The following is a 16,988-nucleotide window of genomic DNA, read 5'->3' on the forward strand; positions in this document are numbered from 1 at the left end:
TTTGCTGATAAATTAAATGGTGCAAATGTCCACATACATTAAAAACGACAGTGTTAAGGCGTTTATGCACCACTCCAGCATTTCTTTTTTTAATTTCAGCCCTGGATTGGTGCCACTAATGTAAGTTCCCTCCCCCTGGTATTATACTGACCAGTTGCCGTCTTCTTCTGTTCTCAGTGCCACTTCAGTCGTCTTCTGCATGTCATGACCTGCCAGAGTGACCCAGTGTTTGCTGGGCGATCCGGAGGTCACTACTCATTGTAAGTCTATGAGAGACAGAATGAGGCCAGACCGTTACCTCTGACTGCCGGTCAGTCAGAAGTGGCGGCACAGGACCGGAGCGGGGCCGGGAAGAGCTGAAGACGGCAGCTGCTAGGTATAATGCTAAGGTCAGGGAAATTAGGTTAGTGCCACCAGTCCAGCACTGAAGTAGATAAAAAATGCTGGAGTGGTGCTATTAGAGCAATAATCACATTAATCGCATACCATAACACCTCTCTTTTGCATTTCATATGATGACACCCCTGACTGTTGTTATGAATTATTGTGAATTTAGTATAGCTTAGTCAAGCTAGCAAACTAAATGGTAATATAGGTAAATGGATGCCTAAAAAAATCAGACATTTTGTCTATTATTGTGCTGCAATTCTTTTTTTTTTGTTTTAATAAACTTTATTTGATTTTTAACATATATCAATTTAAGAAAAACCCATCCCACACAGGGGAGGTAACATATTTAACACTTTCAACAAAGAAATAAGAAAATTATCCAGCTCTATACATATAAGGACAAGACAGTAACAAAAGGGGGATGGAAAAAACATTAGGTGGGGGGATATACATTTCTATTAAAGATCTGCAATCGCTCATCTGCTCCTATACTTAAAACCTTAACATTATTTGAGTAAAAAAAAAAAACAGATAATGGGAAATCTCCATAATTCTCCTGCGAGGGTAAAGAATGAATACTGAAATTATAGAGGACGATGATCAATAAAGGTAGTTTTCCATGTCTTTTCATATATAGGTAATGGTTTTATGGCGATAGCGTGAGAGCTTGAGTTAGGCATGCGCTATGGTCCAGATCCAGCCAGGGAGTCCATGTTTGAAAGAATGTATTCCAATTATCAGTTCTAGTAGCTTGAATACGCTCATATAGCATAATCGCATTCATTCTATCCCTGACCAAGTACATAGAGAGTGACGTGGTCCTCCACTTAGATGCAATATGTATTTTAGTTGCCATACAAAGTAAATTCATCAGCCTATGCGAGTTCTTAGAAAATCCAGGGTGCTTAGGCTACGTTCACATTTGCGGTCAGCGCCGCAGCGTCGGGCGCCGCAGCGGCGCCGCATGCGTCATGCGCCCCTATATTTAACATGGGGGCGCATGGACATGCGTTGTGCTGCGTTTTGCGCCGCATGGCCGCAAGCGTTGGACGCAAGAAACGCTTCAAGTTGCATTTTTTTTGCGTCCAACTTTCGGCCAAAAAGGACGCATGCGGCGCAAAACGCAGCGTTTTAGCGTGCGTTTTGCCGCGTTTTTGTTTGCGTTGTGCGCTGCGGCGCCGACGCTGCGGCGCACAACGCAAATGTGAACGTAGCCTTAGATCCTCATAGAAAAACAGATGGGTCAAGTTGGATTACTGTATTAAACATTTGTTCAGCTGTAAGTTTTACTTCTTGCCATAGAGCAGAGACTACAGTGCAGCTCCACCATGTATGCACCATGTCACCAGGAGTGTTGCATCCTCTAAAACACATATTAGATACATGGGGATAAATGACATGGAGCTTCGCTGGGACCAGATAGGTTATATGTAGGACCTTAATGGATGATTCCACCAAGGAAACCTGATGGCTACCCCTAGACAAGTTATCACAACATCTACGCCACTCCTCTAGCGGCATATCGATTCCCAGGTCTTCCTCCCATTGTTTCATAAACTTTAATTTGTCCTCATCTTGTATAGCATTAATTCTAGAGTATAATAAAGAAATGGTTCCCCTACCCAAAGGATCATTCACACATATTTGTTCAAAGCCTGATATAGAGAAGGGGTTTCTATTCAGCAGATTCTGTTTTACAAAATTAAAAATTTGGTTCATACGAAAAGCTTCCCCAAATGGTGGGTTATGTTTTCGGGTGAATTCTTGCATGGTTAATAATGTGTTGAATGGGGTGCATAGGTGTTTTAACATTATTATGCCATTTAGTATCCACCAAGAGTAAGGGCAGGGGTCTAGGCCTGGTAAAAACATTGGATTGTTAAATATACTTTGTAATGGGGTACATTTAGACTGAAGTCCATGTTTAAATCTTTCTTTCCTCCAGAGAATCAATGAGTGAGCGGCAAAAGGCGCTCTAACAGAAATGTCTCGCGGGGGCTTCTCTGTGGACCATAGTAGGCCTGGTAATGAGTAGGGTTTTAATAAGTGCGATTCTAAGTAGACCCATCTAGGTTTGTTATTAGTAGAACAAACTTTGGTTAATTGAGCAATTTGTGCCGATTTAAAATAGGCAATAAAATTAGGCAGGGACAGACCTCCCATTTTTCTATGTGCAAACATTTTTCTCTGTTTAATTCTCGGTTTCTTCCCCTGCCATATAAACTTTGAGATTATGGTATGTATGTCCCGAAACGCTTTGGGGTGTATCATAATAGGAAGGGAACGGAATAAGTATAAAAATCGTGGAAGGGTCACCATCTTTATGGCGTTTAATCTCCCCAACCAAGACAGTGTCATTGAGGACCATCTGGTCACATCTTTCTGGAGATTTCGAATCAATGGGATATAGTTCCACTTATATAATGATGCTTTAGTGGTTGTGAGGTTTGTCCCTAAGTAAGTCAAAAAGTGCTCTCTTTTTGTGAACCCAAATTGAGAGGTCAGGCTCAGCTGTATCTCTTCAGGGATATTTATGAATAAGGCTTCTGACTTTTCAACATTTATTTTCAGGCCTGAAATTGATTCAAAATCGCGGAGTAACGAGAACAGCCTGGGGAGAGTAGTGTGCGGACTGGTGATGGTCAAAAGAAGATCATCCGCGAAGAGGCTAACTTTATACTGACTTCCGAGGTCCTCTTGGCCTAATATATCAGGATTATTCCTTATAGCTTCTGCCAGAGGTTCCATAGCTAGGACAAATAATGCTGGTGATAGAGGACATCCCTGCCTAGTTCCTCTCTGTATGGTTATTGGGAGCGGTTTTAATGAGGGCAGTTTGAGATATGCGGTCGGGCTATCATATAGCAAATGAAGACATGAAAGTAGCTTACAGGGGAGGCCAAATTTGGATAGGACTTTAAAGAGGTATGACCAGGATACTGTTTCGAAGGCTTTTTCTATGTCTAATGCTAATAGCATAGTTGATCTTTGCGAATTATGTGCTGAGTGAATAATGTTTAAATTCCTTCTTATGTTGTCTGGCCCTTGCCTCACGGGAATGAATCCCACTTGACCTCTATGTATTAATGAGGGGAGTATCTTGTTAATTCTGTCAGTGATAATTGAGGTAAATATTTTAAGGTCAACATTTAGTAGTGAAATGGGCCTATAATTTTTGGTTAATAGATGATCTCTTTTCGGCTTGGGAATCGGTCACGTGCGCGGTATAGAATTCGGGGGGCATTTGGGATCCATTTAAAAGGGAATTGCAGAAGTTTTTTATGTGGGGCATGAGTGAATCGCTAAATTTTTTATAATAAAGAGCCGTAAGGCCATCTGGTCCAGGTGCCTTGCCAGTTTTCACATTTTTAATTATTGATTATACTTCTTCCTCATTTATTTCTGCTTGAAGTTGTTGGGATGTGTGTTCGTTGATCTTGGGAAGCGGTAGGTTTTGTAAAAAAGATTGTAGATGGTGTGGAGGGGGGGATTGTGGAGAAGAATAAAGTTTTTGATAGTAGTCGTGAAATTCCTTATAGATAATTTCGGGGTGTGCCGAGACGTGACCTTTTTTATCTTTAATTGATGGAATAGTGTTTAATAGTTCTTTCGTCCTTACTTGTCGCGCCAACATTCTACTTGGTTTATTTGCCTCTCTATAAAAAGTGGCTCTGGTCCAAGCCAAGGCCCTCTCTGTTCTGTTGGTAAGGGTGGCATGTAATTGCAATTTGGTATCATGTATTTGTTTAATCAAGTAACGGGAGGTAGATACCGTATATACTCGAGTATAAGCCGACCCGAGTATAAGCCGACCCCCCTAATTTTGCCACAAAAAACTGGGAAAACTTATTGACTCGAGTATAAGCCTAGGGTGGAAAATGCAGCAGGTATCGGTGAATTTCAAAATTAAAAATAGATACTCCATACCATTCATTATGGCCCCATAGACGCTCCACATAAAGCTGCCCCATATATAATGCTCTGCACTGTTCATTATGGCCCCATAGATGCTCCACATAAAGCTGTGCCACATATAATGCTCTGCACAGTTTATTATGGCCCCATAGATGCTCCACATAAAGCTGTGCCACATATAATGCTCTGCACCGTTTATTATGGCCCCATAGATGCTCCATAGAAAGCTGTGCCATATACAATGCTCTGCACCGTTGCCCCATAGATACTCCACATAAAGCTGTGCCATATATACAATGCTCTGCACCGTTGTCCCATAGATAGCTGTGCCATATATATAATGCTCTGCACCGTTGCCCCATAGCTGTGCCATATATATAATGCTCTGCACCGTTGCCCCATAGCTGTGCCATATATATAATGCTCTGCACCGTTGCCCCATAGCTGTGCCATATATATAATGCTCTGCACCGTTGCCCCATAGCTGTGCCATATATATAATGCTCTGCACCGTTGCCCCATAGCTGTGCCATATATATAGTGCTCTGCACCGTTGCCCCATAGCTGTGCCATATAGTGCTCTGCACCGTTGCCCCATAGCTGTGCCATATAGTGCTCTGCACCGTTGCCCCATAGCTGTGCCATATAGTGCTCTGCACCGTTGCCCCATAGCTGTGCCATATAGTGCTCTGCACCGTTGCCCCATAGCTGTGCCATATATATAATGCTCTGCACCGTTGCCCCATAGCTGTGCCATATATATAATGCTCTGCACCGTTGCCCCATAGCTGTGCCATATATATAGTGCTCTGCACCGTTGCCCCATAGCTGTGCCATATATATAGTGCTCTGCACCGTTGCCCCATAGCTGTGCCATATAGTGCTCTGCACCGTTGCCCCATAGCTGTGCCATATAGTGCTCTGCACCGTTGCCCCATAGCTGTGCCATATAGTGCTCTGCACCGTTGCCCCATAGCTGTGCCATATAGTGCTCTGCACCGTTGCCCCATAGCTGTGCCATATAGTGCTCTGCACCGTTGCCCCATAGCTGTGCCATATAGTGCTCTGCACCGTTGCCCCATAGCTGTGCCATATAGTGCTCTGCACCGTTGCCCCATAGCTGTGCCATATAGTGCTCTGCACCGTTGCCCCATAGCTGTGCCATATAGTGCTCTGCACCGTTGCCCCATAGCTGTGCCATATAGTGCTCTGCACCGTTGCCCCATAGCTGTGCCATATAGTGCTCTGCACCGTTGCCCCATAGCTGTGCCATATAGTGCTCTGCACCGTTGCCCCATAGATACTCCACATAAACCTGTGCCATTGCTGCTGCTGCAATAAAAAAAAAAAACAACACATACTCACCTCTCTTGCTTGCAGCTCCTCGGCGTCCCGTCCCGGCATCTCTCCGCACTGACTGATCAGGCAGAGGGCGGCGCGCACACTATATGCGTCATCGCGCCCTCTGACCTGCACAGTCAGTGCGGAGAGACGCCGGGAAGATGGAGCGGCGCCCGGCGTGTGGAACGCGGACAGGTGAATATGCCATACTTACCTGCTCCCGGCGTCCCGCTCCTTTCCCCGGACAGCTGGTCTTCGGTGCCGCAGCCTCTTCCTCTATCAGCTGTCACCGTTACCGCTGATTAGAGAAATGAATTATGCGGCTCCGCCCCTATGGGAGGTGGAGCAGCCTATTCATTTCTCTAATGAGCGGACCCACGTGACCGCTCAGGGGAAGAGGCTGCGGCACCCGCAGACCGTGGGACGGGCAGGGGGAGCGTCAGGAGCGCCGGGACTAGGTAAGTATGCCTCAGCGCCCTCTCCCCCTCACCCGCCGACTGTGACTCGAGTATAAGCCGAGAGGGGCACTTTCAGCCCAAAAATTTGGGCTGAAAATCTCGGCTTATACTCGAGTATATACGGTAATTGATTTGCTTGTTCGAGCTTCATCAGTTTGTTTTCTAGCTTAGTTTGGAGCTCTGATCTCTTTTTCTTTTTGTTCGCCGCTATTTTAATAAACGTTCCAGTAATGTATTTTTTATGGGCTAGCCACACATTTCCAGGGCTCGAATATTCTGTGACATTAGATTGGAAATAGAATCTTAACTCCTCCTTGATTTGAGTAGCTACCTTGGGATCTACAATTAGGGACTCATTTAATCTCCACCGAAACAGGCGAGATGTCGCTATATTGAAGTTAAACACAGAAAGAACTGCATCATGATCGGACCACGAAGATGGGAAGTGGCGCGAAAACAATACAGCTGGAAGTGAATTTGTTGTGGTTATATGCAGAGCAATTCTCGAGTACGATTTGTGTATGGAGGAAAAGCATGTGTAGCCTCTCGCCGAATCATTAGTCTCCCTCCACACGTCCACCAGTCTGTTCTCGCCCATCAAGCGAAGGATTTTTTTTTCTATCTGCTTTGGTGATATCTGACCGTTTCAGAGCACTGCTGTCTAAGCTTGGGTTTAGGGTAAAGTTGAAGTCTCCACACCATATCAGATGTTGGTATGGGATTGAAGATATTTTAGACAAAATTAATTTAAAAACCAAAGCTTGAGTGTTAGTGGGTAAGTAGCAATTCACTATGCAGATATTTTGGCCTTGTAAGGAGCCTTGTTTAATTTTATCCTGCCCTCAGGGTCTGAGTATGTGTTGCTTATTTGGAGTGGTAGACTATTTCTAATAAATATGGCTACACCACTAGTTTTACGTTCCCAGGATGCTAAAAAGAAACGCGAAAAATGTGAATCAAAATATTTAGGGCTTGAGGACTTAGAGAAGTGGGTTTCCTGTAAGCATATAATATCAGGTTTTTGTTTATGGAAACATATAAAAGCCTTTCTGCGTTTCAAAGGGGAGTTAAATCCTCGCACATTATGGGAAAGGATTCTACACATGGTAATATAGCCGTTTACTGCTGAATGACGGAGACTCCTGGGGTCTCGACTCTAATCTTGCCTCGAAGTACCAGAACAGGGACAAACGATAGTTATAGATGTAAACATTTTTCTAGGGAGACAATAGGGAAGCGACAAAACAGGGGGAGACAAAGAACAAACAACCAAAAATTAATTGGGTTGAGAACCCAAATTGTATGGTGAACTGGGGCTCCATATTATTGGGAACACCAAATATCACCAAGGTTGGACAGCATGCTATGTGCCCGAGTGCCTTACCCCTATATGATAGTGCCTTTATGCGGGAGAGAGGAAAAAAAAAAAAAGGGGAGAAGGAAAGGTGGAGAGGGTGGGGCAGTTAGAGTGAAAAGAGGGGAAGGAAGGGGGGGATTAAGGGGATAGCAAGAAGGGGGAATGGGAAGAAGGAGGAGTAAAGGCGAGGTAAGGGGGGTAGGAAGGTAAGGGGATAGATTTAGCGGATAGGTACGGAAGGGGAGGAGAAGAGTAAGTTAGGGCATATGGTACTTTACTCGGAATTAATGTCCGATATAAATATTATAGACATTCTACCACTTTTAAGGTCTGATGGTGTAAGACCCAGTAATAAGGTTATGAACCTTCATTTTCATGAGGACTATTCGGAAAAAAAACATATTAATATTAACATCTTCAGAACCACATAGATTCAAATAGCAAAATATTTAAGACATGTTCAAGTGACCTGCATGTTCTGGCTCCTGGTTCTGGGCACGAACTTCCAATCTTTAATTGGACGTGGTCTCCGCTGTGGCTGAGGTGGTACTGCCTCCAGAGCCAGAATCCCAGCACGATCAAGGGCTTTCTTGCCATCTTCCAGTGAACGACAAACAAACAGCTCATTGTTATATGTGAATGAGAGTGCAAAGGGAAAACCCCATCTGTACTTTACTTGCATTGCCTGAAGTGCAGCAGTGATTGGCTTAAGGGCCCTTCTCCTAGCCAGCGTAGATGGGGAGATATCAGCATATAAGCGCACTGACTCTGGCAGACCTGGCAGGGAGGCTAGTTCTCTAGTGGCAGTCAGGATAAGGTCTCTAGACTCCTCATGATGCATTTTGAGAACCACATCTCTAGGGAAATCTGCTGAGCGCGGTCTGCCCAAGGCTCTATGTATCCTTGTGATGTGCAGCAAGGATGGGTCCAGATCCGGCAGCAGCGTTTTAAACAGTGCCGAGGCCGTGTCTTTAAGCGCCAGTATAGTTTCAGGGAGACCTATTCTCATAGTCTTCACACTTTAATTCAAGATCTACAATGCGTTCTGTGTGCTGCTTAGTAGTTTCTTGGTCCTCCTCGAGAGCCTCAGCTGTGGCATCCATTTTTTCCTCCAGGTTGGAGGTGCGTTGAGCTGTGTCTTGCATCTGGGCAGAGATGCTTTGCATGGCTGAGGTGAGCTCAGCTTTGAAAGTCTCCTGAAACGCTTTAATAAGCGCTGCTGTAGGGATTACAGCTCCCTCAGTCGCTGCCAGTTCATCGGGACCAGCCTCACTAGTGAGCGATGCAGGAGAGACTGATGGGGAATAAGTGACGGCGGCCATTTTGCCAGCTCCACCGCTCACGAGGATGTCAGCTATTGTGCGGCTTACCGGCTGACTGGCGCTGCCTTTCTTTGGCATTTCAGTCCGTACTGGTCCCAGTGGCAGATGCGGTCCGTTCAGGGTGAGTCCACGATAATTCCGGTGGTCTGTGGGGTAATGGCGGCAGGTTCGGGTTGTGGAGCTCAGCAGAGCATGTCTGACTCCGTCAAGGTCCGCGCATGCGCCCCGTGCTGCAATTCTTATGGCCCATCCTACTATAGGGCTTTTCCAAGAAATACTTTGTTTTATTCCATGGGTTTGTAGAGTTCACAAATGTCAATTTACTCACAATCCCGACTATTCCATGATTGGCTGCAGTCGTCACGTAAGCTTTAGTCTTGGCATCACCATAGGAGCCCTCAGCGTTTAGGCAGCTCTGGGTCTTAGGTGGAAAGGTAAAGCTGCACCTTTCATTTTCTGCTAGTATTGCAATCTTCATTACTTTTAAATATTGTTTTAAATGATCGGTATTGTTAGTAATTGGGTTGGTACGTATTTATACAATTAAAGGGGTATTCCCATCTCCAAGATCCTATCCCAATATGTAGTAAGTGTAATAATAATAATGATATTAGCAAATACCTCCAATTAGAAATGAAGAATAGTCCTTCTGATTCGCTATGTTCCTTACCCCATGTGCAGGGCATTGCAGTAGCTCTGGGTTTTTTATAGTTACAACAACTGGTATAGTGACAGTTTCTAGTGGTTCTAACCATGGATACCTAAGCTACTGCAATGCCCTGCGCATGCGGTACGCGGCATAGCATATCAGAAGAACTATACTACATTTCTAATTGGAGGTATTTGCTATTATTATTATTATTATTATTATTATACCTACTACATATTGGGATAGGATCTTGAAGGCGGAAATACCCCGTTAGGTGTTAAAAGAGTTGTCTACTAACAGCCTCTTCAAGATGATCCTCAAAGATCAGCAGATTGTCAGGGGTCAGACTCTCTACCAGTCGCTTTGTATGTAATGATACATGGAAACCATAAACGTGAATCTAACAGAGCCAGAGCCGCTACATATTGGTATTGGCTATATACTCCATCACTTCTTGTACTGAAAACCTGCAGCAACAGTGGTGTTGGGAAATGGAGTGGGAGGAAGAGTAGAGTACGGATGGAGAGGAAGGCGATAACAATTGTGACTAGATGGGTATTTCCTGAAGGAACTACAGATAGTGCTTTGGAATGGTGCCCGGGCTGCCCCTGCAAGACTTTCACACTTGGGTGCCCCTCAGGCGCTGGTTTGGTAGTTGTAGCCCCTCAGGGTTGAGGCTTGGTGGGCCGGGTCACTCTGGGTCCGATTTGGTGGGCCGGGTCACTCTGGGTCCCATTTGGTGGGCCGGGTCACTCTGGGTCCCATTTGGTGGGCCGGGTCACTCTGGGTCCCATTTGGTGGGCCGGGTCACTCTGGGTCCCATTTGGTGGGCCGGGTCACTCTGGGTCCCATTTGGTGGGCCGGGTCACTCTGGGTCCCATTTGGTGGGCCGGGTCACTCTGGGTCCCATTTGGTGGGCCGGGTCACTCTGGGTCCCATTTGGTGGGCCGGGTCACTCTGGGTCCCATTTGGTGGGCCGGGTCACTCTGGGTCCCATTTGGTGGGCCGGGTCACTCTGGGTCCCATTTGGTGGGCCGGGTCACTCTGGGTCCCATTTGGTGGGCCGGGTCACTCTGGGTCCCATTTGGTGGGCCGGGTCACTCTGGGTCCCATTTGGTGGGCCGGGTCACTCTGGGTCCCATTTGGTGGCCCAGGTCACTCTGGGTCCCATTTGGTGGCCCGGGTCACTCTGGGCCCGATTTGGTGGCCCGGGTCACTCTGGGCCCGATTTGGTCAACCCGGGTCACTCTGGGCCCGATTTGGTGGCCCGGGTCACTCTGGGCCCGATTTGGTGGCCCGGGTCACTCTGGGCCCGATTTGGTGGCCGGGGTCACTCTGGGTCCGATTTGGTGGCCCGGGTCACTCTGGGTCCGATTTGGCAAGCGGGGGCACTCTGGTCCGATTTGGTGGGCTGGGTCCGATTTGGTGAGCGGGGCAATAATGATAAGACTACAGATAGTGCTTTGTAATTGTGCTGTACTGTCACTTTAAGAGCTGATATTATCTGACAAAACTTGTGACCTGGTGGGCTGGTAGAGTTTATAGGCGTTGGCATAGTAACTGGGTCTCACTGCGCATATCAATGAGGTAATCAGCCAGGTGGTAGTTATTTTTAGAAATTGCCTCAGAAATCAGGCCCATTATAAACGTATTGGAAAATTTCCCTATTGAAATGCATTGAGACACTTTTTTCAAACGCAAATTGCGCCAAAACTACAAATCCGATCGACACGAAAAATACTTAGCACACCTCTCAGGAACGCTGGCTTCGAAATGACACCTCACTGGAGTCTGTGAGTTTAGCGGTTCGGGCCGCATTACGTGCGGACTGAATAATAATAATAAGAACTAGATGGGTATTTCCTGAAGGAACTACAGATAGTGCTTTGGAATGGTGCCCGGGCTGCCCCTGCAAGACTTTCACACTTGGGTGCCCCTCAGGCGCTGGTTTGGTAGTTGTAGCCCCTCAGGGTTGAGGCTTGGTGGGCCGGGTCACTCTGGGTCCGATTTGGTGGCCCGGGTCACTCTGGGCCCGATTTGGTGGCCCGGGTCACTCTGGGCCCGATTTGGTCAACCCGGGTCACTCTGGGCCCGATTTGGTGGCCCGGGTCAATCTGGGCCCGATTTGGTGGCCCGGGTCACTCTGGGGCCGATTTGGTGGCCCGGGTCACTCTGGGTCCGATTTGGTGGCCCGGGTCACTCTGGGTCCGATTTGGTGGCCCGGGTCACTCTGGGTCCGATTTGGTGGCCCGGGTCACTCTGGGTCCGATTTGGTGGCCCGGGTCACTCTGGGTCCGATTTGGTGGCCCCGGGTCACTCTGGGTCCGATTTGGTGGCCCGGGTCACTCTGGGTCCGATTTGGTGGCCCGGGTCACTCTGGGTCCGATTTGGTGGCCCGGGTCACTCTGGGTCCGATTTGGTGGCCCGGGTCACTCTGGGTCCGATTTGGTGGCCCGGGTCACTCTGTGTCCGATTTGGTGGCCCGGGTCACTCTGGGTCCGATTTGATGGCCCGGGTCACTCTGGGTCCGATTTGGTGGCCCGGGTCACTCTGGGTCCGATTTGGTGGCCCGGGTCACTCTGGGTCCGATTTGGTGGCCCGGGTCACTCTGGGTCCGATTTGACGGGCGGCGCCACTCTGGGTCCGATTTGACGGGCGGCGCCACTCTGGGTCCGACTTGGCGGGCGGCGCCACTCTGGGTCCGACTTGGCGCGCGGCGCCACTCTGGGTCCGACTTGGCGGGCGGCGCCACTCTGGGTCCGACTTGGCGGGCGGCGCCACTCTGGGTCCGATTTGGCGGGCCGGGTCACTCTGGGTCCGATTTGGCGGGCCGGGTCACTCTGGGTCCGATTTGGCGGGCCGGGTCACTCTGGGTCCGATTTGGCGGGCCGGGTCACTCTGGGTCCGATTTGGCGGGCCGGGTCACTCTGGGTCCGATTTGGCGGGCCGGGTCACTCTGGGTCCGATTTGGCGGGCCGGGTCACTCTGGGTCCGATTTGGCGGGCGGCGCCACTCTGGGTCCGATTTGGCGGGCGGCGCCACTCTGGGTCCGATTTGGCGGGCGGCGCCACTCTGGGTCCGATTTGGCGGGCGGCGCCACTCTGGGTCCGATTTGGCGGCCCGGGTCACTCTGGGTCCGATTTGGCGGGTGGCGCCACTCTGGGTCCGATTTGGCGGGCGGCGCCACTCTGGGTCCGATTTGGCGGGTGGCGCCACTCTGGGTCCGATTTGGCGGGCGGCGCCACTCTGGGTCCGATTTGGCGGGCGGCGCCACTCTGGGTCCGATTTGGTGGGCGGCGCCACTCTGGGTCCGATTTGGCGGCCCGGGTCACTCTGGGTCCGATTTGGCGGCCCGGGTCACTCTGGGTCCGATTTGGCGGCCCGGGTCACTCTGGGTCCGATTTGGCGGGCGGCGCCACTCTGGGTCCGATTTTGCGGGCGGCGCCACTCTGGGTCCGATTTGGCGGGCGGCGCCTCTCTGGGTCCGATTTGGCGGGCGGCGCAACTTTGTGTCCGATTTGGCGGGCGGCGCCACTCTGGGTCCGATTTGGCGGGCGGCGCCACTCTGGGTCCGATTTGGCGGGCGGCGCCACTCTGGGTCCGATTTGGCGGGCGGCGCCACTCGGTCCGATTTGGCGGGCGGCGCCACTCTGGGTCCGATTTGGCGGGCGGCGCCACTCTGGGTCCGATTTGGCGGGCGGCGCCACTCTGGGTCCGACTTGACGGGCGGCGCCACTCTGGGTCCGATTTGGCGGGCGGGGGCACTCTGGGTCCGATTTGGCAAGCGGGGGCACTCTGGTCCGATTTGGTGGGCTGGGTCCGATTTGGTGAGCGGGGCAATAATGATAAGACTACAGATAGTGCTTTGTAATTGTGCTGTACTGTCACTTTAAGAGCTGATATTATCTGACAAAACTTGTGACCTGGTGGGCTGGTAGAGTTTATAGGCGTTGGCATAGTAACTGGGTCTCACTGCGCATATCAATGAGGTAATCAGCCAGGTGGCAGTTATTTTTAGAAATTGCCTCAGAAATCAGGCCCATTATAAACGTATTGGAAAATTTCCCTATTGAAATGCATTGAGACACTTTTTTCAAACGCAAATTGCGCCAAAACTACAAATCCGATCGACACGAAAAATACTTAGCACACCTCTCAGGAACGCTGGCTTCGAAATGACACCTCACTGGAGTCTGTGAGTTTAGCGGTTCGGGCCGCATTACGTGCGGACTGAATAATAATAATAAGAACTAGATGGGTATTTCCTGAAGGAACTACAGATAGTGCTTTGGAATGGTGCCCGGGTTGCCCCAGCAAGACTTTCACACTTGGGTGCCCCTCAGGCGCTGTTTTGGTAGTTGTAGCCACTCTGGGTCCGATTTGGCGGGCGGCGCCACTCTGGGTCCGATTTGGCAGGCGGCGCCACTCCGGGTCCGATTTGGTGAGCGGCGCCACTCCGGGTCTGATTTGGCGGGTGGCGCCACTCCGGGGCCGATTTGGCGGGCGGCGCCACTCCGGGGCCGATTTGGCGGGCGACGCCACTCTGGCGGGCGGCGCCACTCCGGGTCCGATTTGGCGGGCGGCGCCACTCCGGGTCCGATTTGGCGGGCTTCGCCACTCCGGGTCCGATTTGGCGGGCGGCACCACTCTGGGTCCGATTTGGCGGGCGGCGCTACTCTGGGTCCGATTTGGCGGGCGGCGCCACTCCGGGTCCGAATTGGCGGGCGGCGCCACTCCGGGTCCGACTTGGCGGGCGGCGCCACTCTGGGTCCGATTTGGCGGGCGGCGCCACTCTGGGTCCGACTTGGCGGGCGGCGCCACTCTGGGCCCGATTTGGCGGGCGGCACCACTCTGGGCCCGATTTGGCGGGCGGTGCCACTCTGGGTCCGATTTGGCGGGCGGCGCCACTCTGGGTCCGATTTGGCGGGCGGCGCCACTCTGGGTCCGATTTGGTGGGCGGGGACACTCTGGGTCCGATTTGGTGGGCGGGGCCCCTCGGGTTCCGAATTGGTGAGCGGGGTAATCTACTATATAATTGTCTAAGGGCACTTCCGTCTTTCTGTCTCACAACACCGCTACGTCATCATCTCGTGAGACCGCAATGCACTCTTGGGACCGGAGCGCGCAACAAGCATCGGGTACCGGCCACTCCAGGTGCAACAAGCATCGTGTACCGGCCGCTCTAGGAGGTGCAACAACCATCAGATACCGGCCGCTCCAGGAGGTGAGTATATAACTTTTTTATTTTAATTCTTTTTTTTTTTTTAACAGGGATATGCAGTATACTATGTGACTGGACAATATACTATGTGACTGGGCAGTATAACTACGTGGCTCTGCGCTGTATACTGCGTGGCTCTGCGCTGTATACTGCGTGGCTCTGCGCTGTATACTACGCGGCTCTGCGCTGTATACTACGCGGCTCTGCGCTGTATACTGCGCGGCTCTGCGCTGTATACTGCGCGGCTCTGCGCTGTATACTTCGCGGCTCTGCGCTTTGTACTGCGCGGCTCTGCGCTATATACTGCGTGGCTCTTCGCTGTATACTACGCGGCTCTGCGCTGTGTACTGCGCGGCTCTACGCTGTGTACTGCGCGTGTCCGTGCTGTGTACTGCGTGTGTCTGCGCTGTATACTGCGCGGCTCTGCGCTGTGTACTGCGCGGCTCTGCACTGTGTACTGCACGGCTCTGCGCTGTATACTGCGGGGCTCTGCACTGTATACTGCGGGGCTCTGCGCTATATACTACGCGGCTCTGCGCTGTATACTGCGCGGCTCTGCGCTGTATACTGCGTGGCTCTATGCTGTGTACTGCGCGGCTCTGCGCTGTGTACTGCACGGCTCTGCGCTGTGTACTGCGCGGCTCTGCGCTGTGTACTGCGCGGCTCTGCACTGTGTACTGCGCGGCTCTGCGCTTTATACTGCACGGCTCTGCGCTGTGTACTGCGCGGCTCTGCGCTGTGTACTGCGCGGCTCTGCGCGGTATACTGCGCGGCTCTGCGCTTTATACTGTGCGGCTCTGCGCTCTGTACTGCGCGGCTCTGTGCTCTGTACTGCGCGGCTCTGCGCTGTATACTGCGCGGCTCTGCACTGTGTACTGCGCGGCTCTGCGCTGTGTACTGCGCGGCTCTGCGCTGTGTACTGCGCGGCTCTGCGCTGTGTACTGCGCGGCTCTGAGCTGTGTACTGCGCGGCTCTGCACTTTATACTGCGCGGCTCTGCGCTTTGTACTGCGCGGCTCTGCGCTGTGTACTGCGCGGCTCTGCGCTGTGTACTGCGCGGCTCTGCGCTGTGTACTGCGCGGCTCTGCGCTGTGTACTGCGCGGCTCTGCGCTTTATACTGCGCGACTCTGCGCTTTGTACTGCGCGGCTCTGAGCTGTGTACTGCGCGGCTCTGCGCTGTGTACTGCGCGGCTCTGCGCTGTGTACTGCGCGGCTCTGCGCACTGCGCGGCTCTGCGCTGTGTACTGCGCGGCTCTGCGCTGTGTACTGCGCGGCTCTGCGCTGTGTACTGCGCAGCTCGGCACTGTATACTGCGTGGCTGTGCAATATACTACGTGGACATGCATATTCTAGAATACCCGATGAGTTAGAATCGGGCCACCATCTAATAATCATAAGACTACAGATAGTGGTTTGGAATTGTGCTGTACTGTCACTTTAAGAGCTGATATTATCTGACAAAACTTGTGAGCTGGTGAACTGATGTAGAGTTCATAGGCGTTGGCATAGTAACTGTGTCTGACTGCGCATATCAATGAGCTAATCAGCCAGGTGGCAGTTATTTTTAGAAATTGCCTCAGAAACCAGCCCATTATAAACGTATAGGAAAATTTCCCTATTGAAACGCATTGAAAGACTTTTTTCAAACACAAATTGCGCAAAAACTACAAATCCGATCGGCACGAAAAATACTTAGCACACCTCTTGGGGACGCTGGCTTCGAAATGACACCTCACTGGAGTCTGTGAGTTTAGCGGTTCGGGCCGCATTACGTGCGGACTGAATAATAAGAATAAGAAGTTTACCACGGTGGAATAACAGTATAGTGCTTTGTTCCAAAGCACTATAATAAGAAGTTTACCACGGTGGAATAACAGTATAGTGCTTTGTTCCAAAGCACTATAATAAGAAGTTTACCACGGTGGAATAACAGTATAGTGCTTTGTTCCAAAGCACTATAATTAGATCTACTTTTTTCGTGACTTACCTGGGACTGAAACAAATTGGAATTGCTTGTGGACGTTTGGTGACTATGGAAGCGTTGCTGTAGTCAGTAGGTGACTGTGATGGATCAATGCACTTCCATTAAGACCAGTGTAGTAGATGAGCGGCTGATTTGTATTTATGATACTTTACTGGGGAACATATTTTTGAATCCCCAGTAGAAAAATATTTTTTCTACTTTTTATTTATATTTTTAAATCTGCTGCAACTTAGGAAATAGTATTTGTGCGGGCTAGAAGGAGAGATTCTGTGTGACACAAATCTAAACTTGAGCACACACACAATCTAATATTTTGTTAGTTTGATTACCCATCAATGATATTGCCATCAG

The 16,988-nt window shown here is 50.3% G+C and overlaps 1 protein-coding gene across 1 annotated transcript in view; it reads left to right on the forward strand.

The window, feature by feature from the left end:
* Positions 1 to 16,988, forward strand: part of SLF1 (SMC5/6 complex localization factor 1) — a 178,205-nt gene that overhangs the window by 33,417 nt on the left and 127,800 nt on the right. The window lies entirely within an intron of this gene.

Source organism: Ranitomeya variabilis, chromosome 1 (genome assembly GCF_051348905.1).
Source record: "Ranitomeya variabilis isolate aRanVar5 chromosome 1, aRanVar5.hap1, whole genome shotgun sequence".
Lineage (NCBI taxonomy): Eukaryota > Metazoa > Chordata > Amphibia > Anura > Dendrobatidae > Ranitomeya > Ranitomeya variabilis.